The 17,942-nt window shown below is 43.5% G+C and overlaps 1 long non-coding RNA gene across 1 annotated transcript; it reads left to right on the forward strand.

The window, feature by feature from the left end:
- The first annotated feature begins 8,030 nt into the window (after positions 1-8,030).
- Positions 8,031-9,213, forward strand: LOC137323394 (uncharacterized). Its single transcript, XR_010963364.1, has 3 exons — positions 8,031-8,083; positions 8,972-9,060; positions 9,151-9,213. It is a non-coding gene; the product is annotated as an uncharacterized lncRNA (long non-coding RNA).
- Positions 9,214-17,942: the final 8,729 nt, after the last annotated feature.

A 17,942-nucleotide genomic window follows, 5' to 3' on the forward strand; every position in this document is an offset into this window, starting at 1 on the left:
GTCCTGGCCCGATTCGATCTACCAAAATGCATCACCTCACATTTATCTAAATTAAACTCCATCTGCCATTCATCGGCCCACTGGCCCAATTTATCAAGATCCCGTTGCAATCCTAGATAACCTTCTTCACTGTCCACAATGCCACCAATCTTGGTGTCATCTGCAAACTTACTAACCATGCCTCCTAAATTCTCATCCAAATCATTAATATAAATAACAAATAACAGCGGACCCAGCACCGATCCCTGAGGCACACCGCTGGTCACAGGCCTCCAGTCCGAAAAACAACCCTCTACAACCACCTGTCGTCAGTCTTCTGTCGTCAATCCAATTTTGTATCCAATTGGCTACCTCACCTTGGATCCCGTGAGATTTAACCTTATGTAACAACCTACCATGCGGTACCTTGTCAAAGGCTTTGCTAAAGTCCATGTAGACCACGTCTACTGCACAGCCCTCATCTATCTTCTTGGTTACCCCTTCAAAAAACTCAATCAAATTTGTGAGACATGATTTTCCTCTCACAAAACCATGCTGACTGTTCCGAATCAGTCCCTGCCTCTCCAAATGCCTGTAGATCCTGTCTCTCAGAATACCCTTTAACAACTTACCCACTACAGATGTCAGGCTCACCGGTCTGTAGTTCCCAGGCTTTTCCCTGCCTCCTTTCTTAAACAAAGGCACAACATTTGCTACCCTCCAATCTTCAGGCACCTCACCTGTAGCTGTCGATGATTCAAATATCTCTGCTAGGGGACCCGCAATTTCCTCCCTAACCTCCCATAACGTCCTGGGATACATCTATCTTCTTTCCAATGGTTGTTAAAAAAATTTTTGTTAGTCACCTATAATATTATGCAAAAACTCTCCATTTTAATTTATGTTGCAATAAATTGTACTAAATTTGCTCGATATTGCCACTATGACATCTTTCCACCCACCCCACTATAAACTCCTAACATTTAAATTTGCCACATAAGCACGTCAAACATTCATGAATGTACCTTTAAACTGGATGCTGGCCCACAAGTTACCAGACTTGTTGAGTTGTGAATATGAATTCAACAAGATGGTTAATTTGTGAGCCGGCAACAGAAAGAAAAAGGGACCATGAAAGCTGTTGGATTGTTGTAAAATTACAACTGGTTCCTTAATGTCTTTCAGCGAAGGGAACCTCTGACCCCCACCCGGTCCGGACTGCACTCGGCTGTTGACACTTAATGACCTGTGAACTGGCCCAGCAAGTGATCCAGGAGTTCCAAGTCAACTAGGGATGGGGAATAAATGCAGTCTTGTCAGCATCACCCAAATCCCAAGAACAAATTAAAACAAAATCAACTATTGGAAAATCAAATTGGTTACTTCCTGGCACCTAGGATGGACTTTAGGTGGATCATGTGAAAGATTTGCATTTATATAGCGCCTTTCACAACCCCAGGACATCCCAAAGTGCTTTACAGCCAATTAATCAGAGAATCATAGAATCATAGAAGTTTACAACACGGAAACAGGCCCTTCGGCCCAACATGTCCATGTCGCCCAGTTTATACCACTAAGCTAGTCCCAATTGCCTGCACTTGGCCCATATCCCTCTATACCCATCTTACCCATGTAACTGTCCAAATGCTTTTTAAAAGACAAAATTGTAGGACCAAAAGCTTGGTCAAAGAGGTAGGTTTTAAGTAATATTTCAAAGGATGAGAGAGAGGTAGAGAGGCAGAGAGGTTTAGGGGAGGAATTCCAGAGCTTAGGCCTTGGGCAGCTGAAGGCACAGCCACCAATGGTGGAGTGATTAAAATCGGGGATGTGCAAGAGGCAAGAATTGGAGGAGGGCAGAAATCTCAGAGGATTGTAGGGCCGGAGGAAGTTACAGAGATAGGGAGCAGCGAGGCCATGGAGGGATTTAAAAATAAGGATGAGAATTTTAAAATCGGATCTGGAGCCAATGTAGGTCAGCGAACACAGGGGTGATGGGTGAATGGGACTTGATGCGAGTTAGGATATGGGCAGCAGAATTTTAGGTGAGCTGAAGCTTATGGAGGGTGGAAGATGGGAGGCCAGCCAGGGGAGAACCATCCAGAGAGATCGTATCATCTCCCCATTGCAACATCCAATTGTTTCTCAATGTTTCCAGGGTTTCCCGCCCACTACTCTATCTGAGAGTTTATTCAACATGTTGATCACTCCATCATGACAACAATTGTCTGTAGGACACAGAGCCAGAGGCTATAGGACATGGAGGCAGCCAAATCAATCCTCTCCTTATATCCTTCATTTACAGATAAATAAGGGGGGTAGGTTTCCATATATACTTGTGACGGGGAACCTCACCTGACAACATCAAACACCAGAACCTCACGGGCACTGCTGCAACCATCTGATCTGGGTTGTCCTTTGAGAGTGTGAACTCAGACAGATTACCCCCCATGTCTCCATGTATTGAAATTAAAGCAATTCATAGAATTATAGAATCATAGAATCATACAGCATAGGAAGCTATTCGGCCCATTATGTCTGTGTCGGCTCTTTGAAAGAGCTATCCAATTAGTCCCATTCCTCCGTTCATGCCCCATTGCCCTGCAAATGTTTCCTTTTCAAGTACATATCCAATTCCCTTTTGAAAGTTACTATTAAATCTGCTTCCATCACCCTTTCAGGCAGTGCATTCCAGATCATAACGTAAGCGTAAAAAAAACTCTCCTCATCTCCCGTCTGGTTCTTTTACCGATTATCTTAAATCTGTGTCCTCTGGTTACCAACCCTCCTGCCAGTGGAAACAGTTTCTCCCTATCTACTCTATCAAAACCAGTCATAATTTTGAACACCTCTATTAAATCTCCCCTTAACCTTCTCTGCTCTAAGGAGAACAATCCCAGCTTCTCCAGTCTCTCCAGTTATTCTAGCCTTTATCTTTATTTATGATGCGACTAAGCTACGATATGGTTATTTGAGGGTTAAGAATGTGGGCGTTGGCCAGGTGTAACTGAAGACAGTTTTATCCGACTTGCACTCTGCCCATCTCTCAGTTCCCAAGTCCTTTTGTGACTGTTCGACAAGGTCCCAGTGGAACCTGTTCACTGACACCATGAAGTGGTGGATAAGATGTGTCTCTATTCTGGGGATTCTCCCTCTGCTCACACACAGCTTCCAGGCACGATACAATGGGTAAGTAAATCAAATATTATCGTTATATTATCAGTGAAGATAACTATTAGTAATTGCCTAATACTAACAAAACATGACAATAAATCTACAGTTATTGTGGAGTTTCCGCACCCAGTAACAGTGATTGCAACCACCTCGTCTGAGGTTGTTTGAGCCCATAATCTAACCTGACACTCCAGTGCGGTGCTGAGGGAGTGCCGCATTGTTGGAGCTGTCGTCTTTCAGCTGAGACGTTAAACCAAAACCTTGTCTGTCCGTTCAGGTGGATGAAAATGATCCCATGGGACCATCTCAGTGTCCCGGCCAACATTCTTCCCTCAACCAATACCATCAAAAACAGATTAACTGCTCATTCGCCTTTGCTATCTGTGGGCTCTTGCCTTGCACACAATTGGCTGAAGTGACTTTGACAGGAAACTTTGTGGATCAAGGGTAGAACCAGCCATCTTCACTGTCTCCCGCTGCGAGGAACTGCAGAATGTGCAGCCGCCCCCCTGTAATTTGATGTTTGATAATAGATTCCCCATCCGACAGCTGTGATTACATTTCAAAAAGTAAATCATTAGTTGGGAACTGCTTTGGGAGGCCCCCGTAAAACAAGTTGTTTTAAAAATGCCAATTCGTTTTATTTTCTTTGTAGACCATCTTGTACAGGTGATTCACCAGACTAACAGGATGCTGGTGTGTATTTAAATAATCCACTAACAAATATAATCATATTTAACAAGTTTCAGGGCTGCCCCAGTGTGAGTGTTATTGGAACAAATATCAGCACACAGGCATTGCAAGTGAATCCTTCAATTGTGTCATAATTCTTCCTGCACAAAGTTGATCCATTTGTGTGTTATGAAGATGAAAGCTGGGTATTTAATCAAAACCTAGATGGTGCCAGGCAGTGCTGAAAGATGGTTCATTCTCCTCCACTCAGCTCCTGATCTCAGTTCTGTCACTTTGGGGAGACGCAATGCAGAAGCAAAGTGCGTTCCAAAGGGAGGGAGGTTAAAGTCAGAGGGGCAGTCACAGCCAGTTGCTTTTTCACACTTAAAAGTGGTCGGATCAAAGGAGCACTACTGGGGGCCTGAGATACCTGGTCTCTGTGCATGGACTGGCAAAGGAGGGAGGAAAATACAGGGAAAGGGACGATGGAGATAACTGTAGGTAAATAAAATCAAATTACAGGGTGACAAAGTGCTGCTGCACATTGAACAGAAACTCACAACAGGAGACAGTGGTTCTCTCCTCAATCCTCCTACATTGGCTCCCAGTCCAGCAATACATTGAATTTAAAATTCTCATCCTCGTGTTCAAATCCCTCCATGGCCTCACCCCCTCCGTATCTCTGTAACCTCTTCCAGCCCTACAACCCTCCGAGATCCAATTCTGGCCTCTTGCGCTTCTCTGATTTCTATCACTCCACCATTGGTGGCCGAGCCTTCAGCTGCCCACACCCTAACCTCTAGAATTTCCTCCTTGAACCTCTTCATCTCTCTAACTCTGACTCCTCCTTTAAGCCCAGCTTTTGGTCACCTGTCCCAAAATCTTTTTCATTGGCGCGTAGTTGCTACTGTGAAGTTCGTTGGGACGTTTCACTATGTTAAAAGCGCTATATAAATGCAAGTTGTTGTTTCCAATCTAAGTCACTTCAGATGGGAGTCGGCCAGGCGGAAGCTGCCACATCTCCCCACAGAAGAGAGGAACAATAATTTGACTGAAGGTCCCACCTGGGTGGTACCTCACACCAACTGGCAACTGGCTAAAGTGAGCACTGATGCAGGTCTGGGAACATGGTCAAATTACAAAGGAAGCAACTTTCTGGTAATGCCGTTGTATTAAAGAATGTTGGGTTAGCGAAACTGCCTTCATACCTCCTCAAACATTTAACAATATTACCAGAGTTTCTGGCCATTTCAATATTAAACAATGTTCCCGGTACCAGAGAGAGTGGCACTTAGTGATTGTGATTAATTAACGTGTTACATACAAGAAACTGGAATTGTGAAAAGGAACTTCTCATTTCAGGGACCAAGTGCTCCGACTCATCCCGACGGATTCCGGGCAGGTGGAGTTTCTGAAACAACTGGCAGAGGAAGAGCGGGTAGGTTCTGAGATGAGTTCAGGGGACCTGATCAAGTGGTACTGACCTTCTGGTGTTGGTTCTATTTCTATTAAGAGGCTGCATAAGGCGTACACTGGGGCCTCTGAAGGATCGTCAGGCTCATTGTCCAATCCCAGTAGGCTTGGTGCAGTATCCTAATACTGTCGCCTTGATGCTGCCTCGGCCTTTGTTATTGTCAAGATGTGGTGTAATGAATCTGAGCATCTCCTCACGGTGCAGTAGTGTGCCCCGTCACTGCTTGTGTTTAGACACGGATATATTTAAAGAAAAAGGAATTACATTTATATAGCGCCTTTCACAATCTCAAGGTGTCCCAAAGCGCCTTACAGTGAATGAAGACGTGGCCTCGGTTTAACGTCTCATCCGAAAGACGGCACCACCGACAATACTGCACTGGAAGTGTCAGCCTGGATTACGAACATACAAAATTAATGGGCAGGAATAGACCAGCTGGTCCATCAAGCCTGCCCCACACGCTGATGGTAGGAGTATCATGACTAAACTTTTCTTCCATTCCCCGACCTTCCCCCCTCACACCGTCACACCCACCCCCGCCTGTATGTAATTGCCTGGGAGAGGCAAAAAACAGAAAAAACCCAGGACCAATAAGGGAAAAAATACTTGGTGAAATTCCTCTCAGGTGATCGAATCATTCCTGGAGATCACATGGACCAAGTGTTACCTATAAAGACACTTACCTTCTAAATGATGTGATCTCTGCCCCAGTCAGGAACAGGTCCAGCTCCCTCTTGAAGGCAGAGAGTCAGCACCCATCACACCAGCCGACAATGTATTCCAGAGGCTCACAATTCTCTGGGAAAAGAAGAACCGCCGAACATCCAGTCTATTCCTACTCCTCCATAGTTTAAATTCATGTCCCCTGGTCCTCCCCTGCCTGGAAGTTGAACTGGAATAATCTATCAATTGGGACGCTATCCAGTCTTTTAATTATTTTATAGACCTTTATCAGGTCACCTCTAAGTCTTCGCTGCTCTAAAGTAATTAGACCAAGATCCTTGAACCCATCGGATCAGCTGAGGTTCTTTAAGCTTCGAATCATTCTTGCAGCTCTCCTCTGGACTTTCTCCACGGCCACTATATCACCCACCATGTGCGGGCACAAAACTGGGCACAATACTCTAGATGCGGTCTGACCAGCGACCTGTATAGTGTGAAACTGGTGTCCTTTGCTTTGTAGTGAATTGTTCCATTAATACAACCCAATACCTTATTAGCTTTAGTTACAGTTTCTCTACATTGGTCATGAACCTTTAGTGATCTGTGCACAATAACACCAAGATCTTTTTGTCACTCAGCCTCTCAGTATTGTTCCCTGCAAATGATACGTGTATTCTGTGTTGGCCCTACCAACATGCATACCACTACATTTATCGAAATTAAACGCTATTTGCCATTGTGAGGGCCACTCCCCTAGCACATCTAAAGCTTTTTGAATTTGATTGCACTCCTCTAGCTTCTTAACCCGTGCACAGATTTTGTTGTCATCAAACTTACTTACCATACTCCCAACACCACTGTCCAGGTCATTAATAAAGACTGTGATGAGTAGTGGGACTAGGAGTGATCCCTGGGGGACACCACTAGTAACATGTCTCCAAACTGAACCACATCCGTTAACTACAACTTTTTGGCTGCGGGATTGGAGCCAATTCCTAATCCAGCTCTTTCGATTTCCACTGATACCACAAGATTCTATCTTGTGAAGTAACCTAGTGTGAAGTACCTTATCAAAGGGTCTCTGAAAGTCCAGGTAGACAATGTCTACTGGATTACTCTCATCCACTACCCTGGTGACTTCCTCAAAAAACTCCATCAAATTTGTTAGGCACGGCCTATTTTTTCAGAAGCTGTGTTGTGAATTTTTAATGGCTCCTTCCCTTTACAAGTACTCAAGTCTCTGGAATGGGACTTGAACCCACGATCTTTCGACTCAGAGGCGAGCATGATACCACTGAGCCACAAAAATTAGATATTTTGGAATTTGCCTTTTCACATTTGAATGGTGTGCAAGGTTTGAAGTCAGTGCAGCTTTTAAAAATTCAGGGGCAGCAACACAGCATGAAAACAGAATGGAACTTAAAAAGAGACAGAATCCCAACTCTGCCGCTGTACAATTGTGATCCTCCAGCAGTTAACTTTGGCCAGTAAAATGTTTGCAATTGCTATGGATATTGAAGCAAAAATGGAATATGGCAGTTGTTATAATCAGTAACAATGGCTAGAAAAATGGAACTTTGGAAATCAAAGATTAATCAAAAAGTCAGGCTACAAGACTGAAAATTAATTGAATCATGGAATCATATAACACAGAAGAAGGCCATTCGACCCATTATGCCTGTGCCGGCTCTTTGAATTCGTTCCACTCTCCAGCTCTTTCCCCATAGCCCTGTATCATTATAAAAAAGATAAGAGTTTTATTTTTAGTTTATATCGATGGAGCTTCCTTGCACTTTGAAATTTTATTTTATAAATCAAGGCTCTTAGGCAACATCGAAAACAAGTCATTGTCTTGGCCTCAAGATGATTTTGGCCGAATCAAGAAAATGTTGAGATAGGTTGTTAAATATTTACTATTACAGATAAGGGTGATTTGAAGAGTTCGTATTGTCATTGTTCTTAAGATTACTGAGGATCTGTGTTGTTTTATTTGGTGCAGATTGATTTATGGAGCCCCCAGTTCCCAGAGGGAATTCAACCTCATGGCGAAGTTCATGCTCGAGTCCCAGCCTCAGCACTTGGTACAGTTAAAGGTGAACTGAAGGAAAGGGCCCTTCAATACAAGTAGGTGCAACTCCAAATAATAAAACGATTGCAAGTTTTTTTCTTACTGCTATCATGCTCCGGCAGCCATTTTACACATCAGCAGACTGAGCAGACTGGAGCTACATCTTCCCCACTCTGCCCAATACCCAGCCTCTCCGATTTTCACAGTGGCCATTTTGTAATAATAAAAAATAAGAGTCTTTGTGGTGTATGATGTCATTCCCTAGCTGGCAGCTCGGTCACTGAGCGTGCACCTCAGAACCTGTCCTGTTCACTTGGCAAGGTTCAAAATATCTCGCGTGATACCAGAAGGGCAGTGAGCTTCTTTCACTTGTGCTGATGATCACCGTTCACCATTCCCTTCATCAAGTGCAGGAACGAGACAATGACATCACAGACATGGATGCCACCAGCCGTTCCAACAGGATTGGTTATCCATTACTTTCTCATCAATGTGTCAACTCTCAGCTCAGGTCCATCTAAACAATCAGCACTTTTCAGATAAGGCCCTCATTCTCTCACTTTCCCCATCCCTGGTCCTGACCTGTGATCTAAAAACATCCTTTCCCATTACATACTACACCAACATGTCTTTCATTTCTTTCCAATACTTTCCATAAGGAATTCAGGAGAAACTTCTTAACCCAGAGTGGTGAGAATGTGGAACTTACTACCACATGAAGTAGTTGACGCGACTAGCATAGATACATTTAAGGGGAAGCTAGACAGACATAAGGGAGAAAGGAATAGAAGGGTATGCTGATAGGGTGAGATGAAGAGGGGTGGGAGGAGGCTTCAGTGGAGCATAAGAACAGCATTGGCCAGTTGGGCCCAATGGTCTTCTTTTGTGCTGTAAATTCTATGTAATTCTCTGATTCAACAGCGTTTTAACACAAAATATTCAAGATCTCCTGGACAGCCGGATACAGAGTGACGATAAGCAGCCCATCAATTCTAGAGCACACAGCTACATCAAGTATCACCCAATGGAAGAGGTAAGACTGATACAAGAGGAGGAAAGTATTGTCTCGTTTTCCATTTAGTGTCTCAAAATATCCTTCACTGTTTCTCTCTCAAACACTCAGATCTATTACTGGATGGAACAAATGAAGGAAAATTACAAGGAGTTGGTGACACAGCATCAGCTGGGAATAACCTACCAGAAACGGCCGATGTATTATCTGAAGGTATCCAGAGTCCGATGTACTCAGTTGTTCTGCTTCCTTTTCCTCTCATTACCTCCCTTCACAAACATTGTCCCAACAATGAACTTCAGTCACACAGCAGCCCCCACCCCCAACCCCGACCCTGTTGCACCCATGTGACAATTCCATTTCCCTTACTTTCTGTCCTTGGACTGTCTCAGTGAGTTTGCCAATTACCAGAGTAATTTGTTTTACTGAGAACTTATGTTGAGTAGTTGAGATGACTATTTGGAATTGTCTGAGAAAAGACCGACATCACTTCTATCTGGGCTCGGGTCATTTCCTGAGTCCAGAATTGATAGGGTAGGGTTCCTGCACAATTTGTGTCTCCGTATCCTCCACAGAAATTGGAACTTGATCCCCTCCATCATAACTGGATTTGAACTCAGTTTGCAACAGATTAAAGATCGAGATTCTAATAGTCACACAGTCTCTCCTCACCCCCCGCACTCCTGCCCCAATTAGAGAAAGGAAACCTTCAGACCCCCGAATAACAAAAGGGAGGTAGGAGAACAAATATGTAGGCAAATTTCGGAGTGCAAAAATAAGAGGGCAATAATAGTAGGGGACTTCAACTATCCTAACATCAACTGGGATTCAAACAGTGTGAGGGGCACAGAGGGTGCAAAATTCTTGATCGGTGTCCAGGAGAACTTTTTTAGCCAGTATGTGACAAGCCCAACATGAAGGGATGCAATTCTAGATTTATTCCTGGGAAATGAAGATGGGAAAGTGGGTGAAGTGACAGTGGGTGACCATATTGGGAATAGTGACCACAATTCAGTTAGCTTTAGCATTATTATGGAAAAGGACAGAGTTAAATCAGGAGTAAACGTTTTAAATTGGGGGAAGGCAAATTTTACAGAACTAAGAGGTGATTTGGCAGAAGTGGACTGGACACAACTACTTGAGGAGAAATCAGTGGCAAGCCAGTGGGAGGCACTAAAAAGTGAAATTCTATGGGTACAATGCAGACACATCCCCTCAAAGAAAAAGGGTGGCACTGCCAAATTTAGAGCCCCCTGGTTGTGTGGAAGTATATGGGGCAAGATAAAGCAGAAAAAGAAAGCTTATGACTGTTACAGAAAACTAAATACTGCAAAAAGCCTGGAGGAGTATAGAAAGTACAGGGATGACATAAAAAAGGAAATAAGGAGAGCAAAGACAGGGCATGAAAAAATATTAGCTAGTAAGATTAAAGAAAACCCAAAAATGTTTTATCAGTACATTAAGAGCAAGAGGATAGCTAAGGAAAAGGTGGGACCTATCAGGGATGATAAAGGTAACTTGTGTGTAGAAGCAGACGATGTGGGTAGGGTTTTAAATGAATATTTTGTCTCCATATTCACAAAGGAAAGGGATGATCCGGATGTAGTAGTTAAAGAGGAGAGGTGTGAAATATTGGATAAGGTAAACATAACGAGAGGGGAAGTACTAGAGGGACTGGAATCCTTGAAAGTTGATAAGTCACCAGGGCCGGATGGATTGTTTCCTAGGCTATTGAAGGAAGCCAGGGAGGAAATAACGGATGCCCTGAGGATCATTTTCCAATCCTCACTCGATACAGGGGAGGTACCGGAGGACTGGAAGACTGCAAATGTAGTACCATTGTTTAAAAATGGTATGAAGGAAAGGCCGAACAATTATAAGCCAGTCAGTCCTACCTCGGTGGTGGGCAAACTGTTAGAATCAATACTGAGAGATAGGATAAACTGTCACTTGGAAAGGCATGGTTTAATCATGGATAGTCAGCATGGATTAGTTCAGGGAAGGTCATGCCTTACAAATCTGATTGAATTCTTTGAGGAAGTGACAAGGAGGATTGATGAGGGTAGTGCAGTGGATGTTGTCTACATGGATTTTAGTAATGCATTTGACAAGGTCCCACATGGCAGACTGGTCAGAAAGGGAAAAGCCCATAGGATACAGGGAAATGTGGCGAATTGGATCCAAAATTGGCTCAGTAACAGGAAACAAAGGGTAAAAGTTGATGGATGTCTTTGCGAATGGAAATCCGTTTCCAGTGGTGTGCCACAGGACTCAGTGTTGGGTCCCTTGCTGTTTGTGGTATATATTAATGATTTGGACTTGAATGTAGGGGGCATGATTGGCAAATTTGCAGACGACACAAAAGTGAAGAGGATAGCTGCAGACTCCAAGAAGATAGCAATGGGTTGGTGGAGTAGGCGGAAAAGTGGCAAATGGAGTTCAACCCGGAGAAGTTTGAGGTAATGCACTTAGGGAGGGCAAACAGTAAAAGGGAATACGCAGTCAACGGAAATATATTGAGGGGTAGAGGAAGTGAGAGACCTTGGAGTGCATGTGCAAAGGTCCCTGAAGGTGGCAGTACAGGTAGATAAGGTTGTGAAGGCAGCATACGGAATGCTCTCCGTTATTAGCCGAGGTACAGAATACAAAAGCAGGGATGTAATGATGGAACTGTATAAAACGCTTGTAAGGCCACAGCTGGAGAATTGTGCACAGTTCTGGTCACCACATTACAGGAAGGACTTAATTGTTCTGGAGAGAGTGCAGAGAAGATTTACAAGAATGTTGCCAGGGCTTGAAATACGAGGAGAGATTGGATAGGCTGGGGTTGTCTTCCTTGGAGCAGTGGAGGCTGAGGGGAGACTTGATTGAGGAGTACAAAATTATGAAGGGCCTGGATAGAGTAGACAGGAAGTACCTGTTTCCCCTAGCAGAGAGTTCAAGAACTAGAGGACATAGATTTAAGCTGATTGGCGGAAGGATTAGAGGGGACATGAGGAAAATCTTTTTTACCCAGGGAGTGGTGGGTGTATGGAATTCGCTGCCCGAATTGGTGGTAGAGGCAAGGACCCTCAACTCTTTGAAAAGGCACCTGGACCTGCACCTAAAGTGCTGTAAGCTGCAGGGCTACGGACCGGGTGCTGGAAGGTGGGATTAGAATAGGCACCTGGTTGTTCTTCGAGCCAGTGCGGACACGATGGGCCAAATGGCCCCCTTCTGTGCTGTATCTTTTCTATGGTTCTATGGTTCTAGCTCTTGGGATTTGGTTTAACCTAGGTCCCATGAAGGTTAGGATAGGAACTCCATTATATTCCAATAGAATGGATTTTGGAGTTTAGTGCTGTGGAGTGAAGATTGCCTCATGGGAGTATATTGAGCACCAAGTGGAGCTGTTTGATCTTAAATCATCGGAGAGAAATGCTGAAGGAACCGATGTTACAGGAAACAAAGCTGATGTGCTTTATACCTATTTTGAGATACCATTGAGACAATAGAAGTCGACCCGACAGCATAAAACCTGAAGCCCGTAGCCATGTCATTCATGTCCTGTACAATCGTCCCTCCTTCCCGGATATTTCACTCTGTAGGCACAAGAAATTTCAAGCTTCCCAACTTCTATCATTCTACGCTACTGAAGTTGGGATAGAACGATAGAAGTTGGGAAGCCATTGCTACACATCATACTTTCTTCTGTCAGCATTGCAAGGTCCCCAGTCAGACCCACACAAACGACAGGGTCAGTATCACCCCCAACATTTCCCCCCTTTCATTTCCCATCTGTTTTGTCCGTAGATCAGTAGAAAATCCGATAAGCCCAAGAAGATTATCTGGATGGATTGTGGAATTCATGCCAGAGAGTGGATTGCTCCTGCTTTCTGTCAGTGGTTTGTGAAGGAGGTGAGTATCTCCTTTTTGTAGCTCTACAAATAAACCATTTCAGTCACAATCCTCTCAACAGCTTTCAGTGTTGGAGAGCTCAAGTCTGCATGAACAGTGGGGATGACCCAGATCGAACAGCAGATAATGACAGCGTCACAATAGTGAACAGAAAGCAGCTAGCAATGGTGATAATTCTTTTTGTGGTAGTTGTGACCTTGATGAGGGTTTTGCAAGTAGAATGTTTTAGGTTTCAGATAAAGCTGAATTGTGTGGGAAAGCTGGGTGTTCCCTATAGAAAGACATTGCTCAGAGACCTCGAGATAAATAGTACACGAGATTAACACTGAGAAATGGAAGATAATTCATGCTGGTCTTACCAATATCAATAGATTGGGAAAGAAAGATTTTGGTGACTGCATCAAAACATTATCCCAATGCAAGCCATCTAACAAGACAACCAGACTGCTCAAGTACAAGAGCAGATTGAAAGGATACAAGTAGTACAAGTACTGGGAGGTCATATTGAAAGAAAAAGCATACAATTCCACAAAGATTAGTGGTGGTCAGAAGAATGATCAAATATAAAAAACAGCAAAGAATGACAAAATGAATAATAAGGAGGGAGAAATTAGAGTACGAGAGAAAGCCAGCTAGAGAAAAAAAGATGGTAAGAGTTTCTATAAGTATTTAAAAAGGAAAAGAGTAAGTAAAGTGAGCATTGGTCCTCTAGAGAGTAAGTCTATGGAATTAATATTGGAGAATAAGGAAATGGCGGATGAATTGAACAGATATTTTGCACCTGTCTTCACTGTAGAGGATACAAATATCATGCCAGAAATAATAGTGAATCAAGAGGTGAAAGGGAGGGAGGAACTTCAAACATTTACAATCACCAGGGAAAGGGTTCTGAAAAAAATATTAGAACTAAAAGCTGACAAGTCCCCAGGTCGTGACGGATTTCATCCTAGGGTCTTAAAAGACGCTGCAGAGATAGTAGATGCATTGGAATTAATTTTCCAAAATTCCCTAGATTTTGGAAGGGTCCCATCAGATTAGAAAATAGCGAATGTAACTCCTCTATTCAAGAAAGGAGGGAGACAGAAAGCAGGAAACTACAGGCCAGTTAGCTTAACGTCTGTCATAGGGAAAATGCTAGAATCTATTATTAAGGAGGTTATAGCAGGGCACTTAGAAAATCTCAATGCAATCAAGCAGCGTCAACACGTGTTTGTGAAAGGGTAATCGTGTTTGACTAATTTATTACAGTTCTTTGAGGAAGTAACAAGCAACGTGGATAAAGGGGACCCTGTGGATGTAGTGTACTTGGATTTCCAGAAGGTTTTTGACAAGGTGCCATATAGAATCATAGAATCATAGAAGTTTACAACATGGAAACAGGCCCTTCGGCCCAACATGTCCATGTCGCCCAGTTTATACCACTAAGCTAGTCCCAGTTGCCTGCACTTGGCCCATATCCCTCTATACCCATATTACCCATGTAACTGTCCAAATGCTTTTTAAAAGACAAAATTGTACCCGCCTCTACTAATGCCTCTGGCAGCTCGTTCCAGACACTCACCACCCTTTGATTGAAAAAATTGCCCATCTGGACCCATTTGTATCTCTCCCCTCTCACCTTAAATCTATGCCCCCTCGTTATAGACTCCCCTACCTTTGGGAAAAGATTTTGACTATCTACCTTATCTATGCCCCTCATTATTTTATCGACTTCTATAAGATCACCCCTAAACCTCCTACTCTCCAGGGAAAAAAGTCGCAGTCAATCCAACCTCTCCCTATAAGTCAAACCATCAAGTCCCGGTAGCATCCTAGCAAATCTTTTCTGCACTCTTTCTAGTTTAATAATATCCTTCCTATAATAGGGTGACCAGAACTGTACACAGTATTCCAAGTGTGGCCTTACTAATGTCTTGTACAACTTCAACAAGACATCCCAACTCCTGTATTCAATGTTCTGACCAATGAAACCAAGCATGCTGAATGCCTTCTTCACCACCCTATCCACCTGTGACTCCACTTTCAAGGAGCTATGAACCTGTACTCCTAGATCTCTTTGTTCTATAACTCTCCCCAACGCCCTACCATTAATGGAGTAGGTATTGGCCCGATTCGATCTACCAAAATGCATCACCTCACATTTATCTAAATTAAACTCCATCTGCCATTCATCGGCCCACTGGCCCAATTTATCAAGATCCCGTTGCAATCCTAGATAACCTTCTTCACTGTCCACAATGCCACCAATCTTGGTGTCATCTGCAAACTTACTAACCATGCCTCCTAAATTCTCATCCAAATCATTAATATAAATAACAAATAACAGCGGACCCAGCACCGATCCCTGAGGCACACCTCTGGTCACAGGCCTCCAGTTTGAAAAACAACCCTCTACAACCACCTGTCTTCAGTCTTCTGTTGTCAATCCAATTTTGTATCCAATTGGCTACCTCACCTTGGATCCCGTGAGATTTAACCTTATGTAACAACCTACCATGCGGTACCTTGTCAAAGGCTTTGCTAAAGTCCATGTAGACCACGTCTACTGCACAGCCCTCATCTATCTTCTTGGTTACCCCTTCAAAAAACTCAATCAAATTTGTGAGACATGATTTTCCTCTCACAAAACCATGCTGACTGTTCCGAATCAGTCCCTGCCTCTCCAAATGCCTGTAGATCCTGTCTCTCAGAATACCCTTTAACAACATCCCCACTACAGATGTCAGGCTCACCGGTCTGTAGTTCCCAGGCTTTTCCCTGCCGCCCTTCTTAAACAAAGGCACAACATTTGCTACCCTCCAATCTTCAGGCACCTCACCTGTAGCTGTCGATGATTCAAATATCTCTGCTAGGGGACCCGCAATTTCCTCCCTAACCTCCCATAATGTCCTGGGATACATCTATCTTCTTTCCAATGGTTGCAAAAAAAATTTTTTGTTAGTCACCTATAATATTATGCAAAAACTCTCCATTTTAATTTATGTTGCAATAAATTGTACTAAATTTGCTCGATATTGCCACTATGACATTTTTCCACCCACCCCACTATAAACTCCTAACATTTAAATTTGCCACATAAGCACGTCAAACATTCATGAATGTACCTTTAAACTGGATGCTGGCCCACAAGTTACCAGACTTGTTGAGTTGTGAATATGAATTCAACAAGATGGTTAATTTGTGAGCCGGCAACAGAAAGAAAAAGGGACCATGAAAGCTGTTGGATTGTTGTAAAATTACAACTGGTTCCTTAATGTCTTTCAGCGAAGGGAACCTCTGACCCCCACCCGGTCCGGACCGCACTCGGCTGTTGACACTTAATGACCTGTGAACTGGCCCAGCAAGTGATCCAGGAGTTCCAAGTCAACTAGGGATGGGGAATAAATGCAGTCTTGTCAGCATCACCCAAATCCCAAGAACAAATTAAAACAAAATCAAGTATTGGAAAATCAAATTGGTTACTTCCTGGCACCTAGGATGGGCTTTAGGTGGATCACGTGAAAGATTTGCATTTATATAGCGCCTTTCACAACCCCAGGACATCCCAAAGTGCTTTACAGCCAATTAATCAGAGAATCATAGAATCATAGAAGTTTACAACACGGAAACAGGCCCTTCGGCCCAACATGTCCATGTCGCCCAGTTTATACCACTAAGCTAGTCCCAATTGCCTGCACTTGGCCCATATCCCTCTATACCCATCTTACCCATGTAACTGTCCAAATGCTTTTTAAAAGACAAAATTGTAGGACCAAAAGCTTGGTCAAAGAGGTAGGTTTTAAGTAATATTTCAAAGGATGAGAGAGAGGTAGAGAGGCAGAGAGGTTTAGGGGAGGAATTCCAGAGCTTAGGCCTTGGGCAGCTGAAGGCACAGCCACCAATGGTGGAGTGATTAAAATCGGGGATGTGCAAGAGGCAAGAATTGGAGGAGGGCAGAAATCTCAGAGGATTGTAGGGCCGGAGGAAGTTACAGAGATAGGGAGCAGCGAGGCCATGGAGGGATTTAAAAATAAGGATGAGAATTTTAAAATCGGATCTGGAGCCAATGTAGGTCAGCGAACACAGGGGTGATGGGTGAATGGGACTTGATGCGAGTTAGGATATGGGCAGCAGAATTTTAGGTGAGCTGAAGCTTATGGAGGGTGGAAGATGGGAGGCCAGCCAGGGGAGAACCATCCAGAGAGATCGTATCATCTCCCCATTGCAACATCCAATTGTTTCTCAATGTTTCCAGGGTTTCCCGCCCACTACTCTATCTGAGAGTTTATTCAACATGTTGATCACTCCATCATGACAACAATTGTCTGTAGGACACAGAGCCAGAGGCTATAGGACATGGAGGCAGCCAAATCAATCCTCTCCTTATATCCTTCATTTACAGATAAATAAGGGGGGTAGGTTTCCATATATACTTGTGACGGGGAACCTCACCTGACAACATCAAACACCAGAACCTCACGGGCACTGCTGCAACCATCTGATCTGGGTTGTCCTTTGAGAGTGTGAACTCAGACAGATTACCCCCCATGTCTCCATGTATTGAAATTAAAGCAATTCATAGAATTATAGAATCATAGAATCATACAGCATAGGAAGCTATTGGGCCCATTATGTCTGTGTCGGCTCTTTGAAAGAGCTATCCAATTAGTCCCATTCCTCCGTTCATGCCCCATTGCCCTGCAAATGTTTCCTTTTCAAGTACATATCCAATTCCCTTTTGAAAGTTACTATTAAATCTGCTTCCATCACCCTTTCAGGCAGTGCATTCCAGATCATAACGTAAGCGTAAAAAAACTCTCCTCATCTCCCGTCTGGTTCTTTTACCGATTATCTTAAATCTGTGTCCTCTGGTTACCAACCCTCCTGCCAGTGGAAACAGTTTCTCCCTATCTACTCTATCAAAACCAGTCATAATTTTGAACACCTCTATTAAATCTCCCCTTAACCTTCTCTGCTCTAAGGAGAACAATCCCAGCTTCTCCAGTCTCTCCAGTTATTCTAGCCTT

The sequence above is a fragment of the Heptranchias perlo genome, chromosome 7 (genome assembly GCF_035084215.1).
Source record: "Heptranchias perlo isolate sHepPer1 chromosome 7, sHepPer1.hap1, whole genome shotgun sequence".
Classification (NCBI taxonomy): Eukaryota; Metazoa; Chordata; class Chondrichthyes; order Hexanchiformes; family Hexanchidae; genus Heptranchias; species Heptranchias perlo.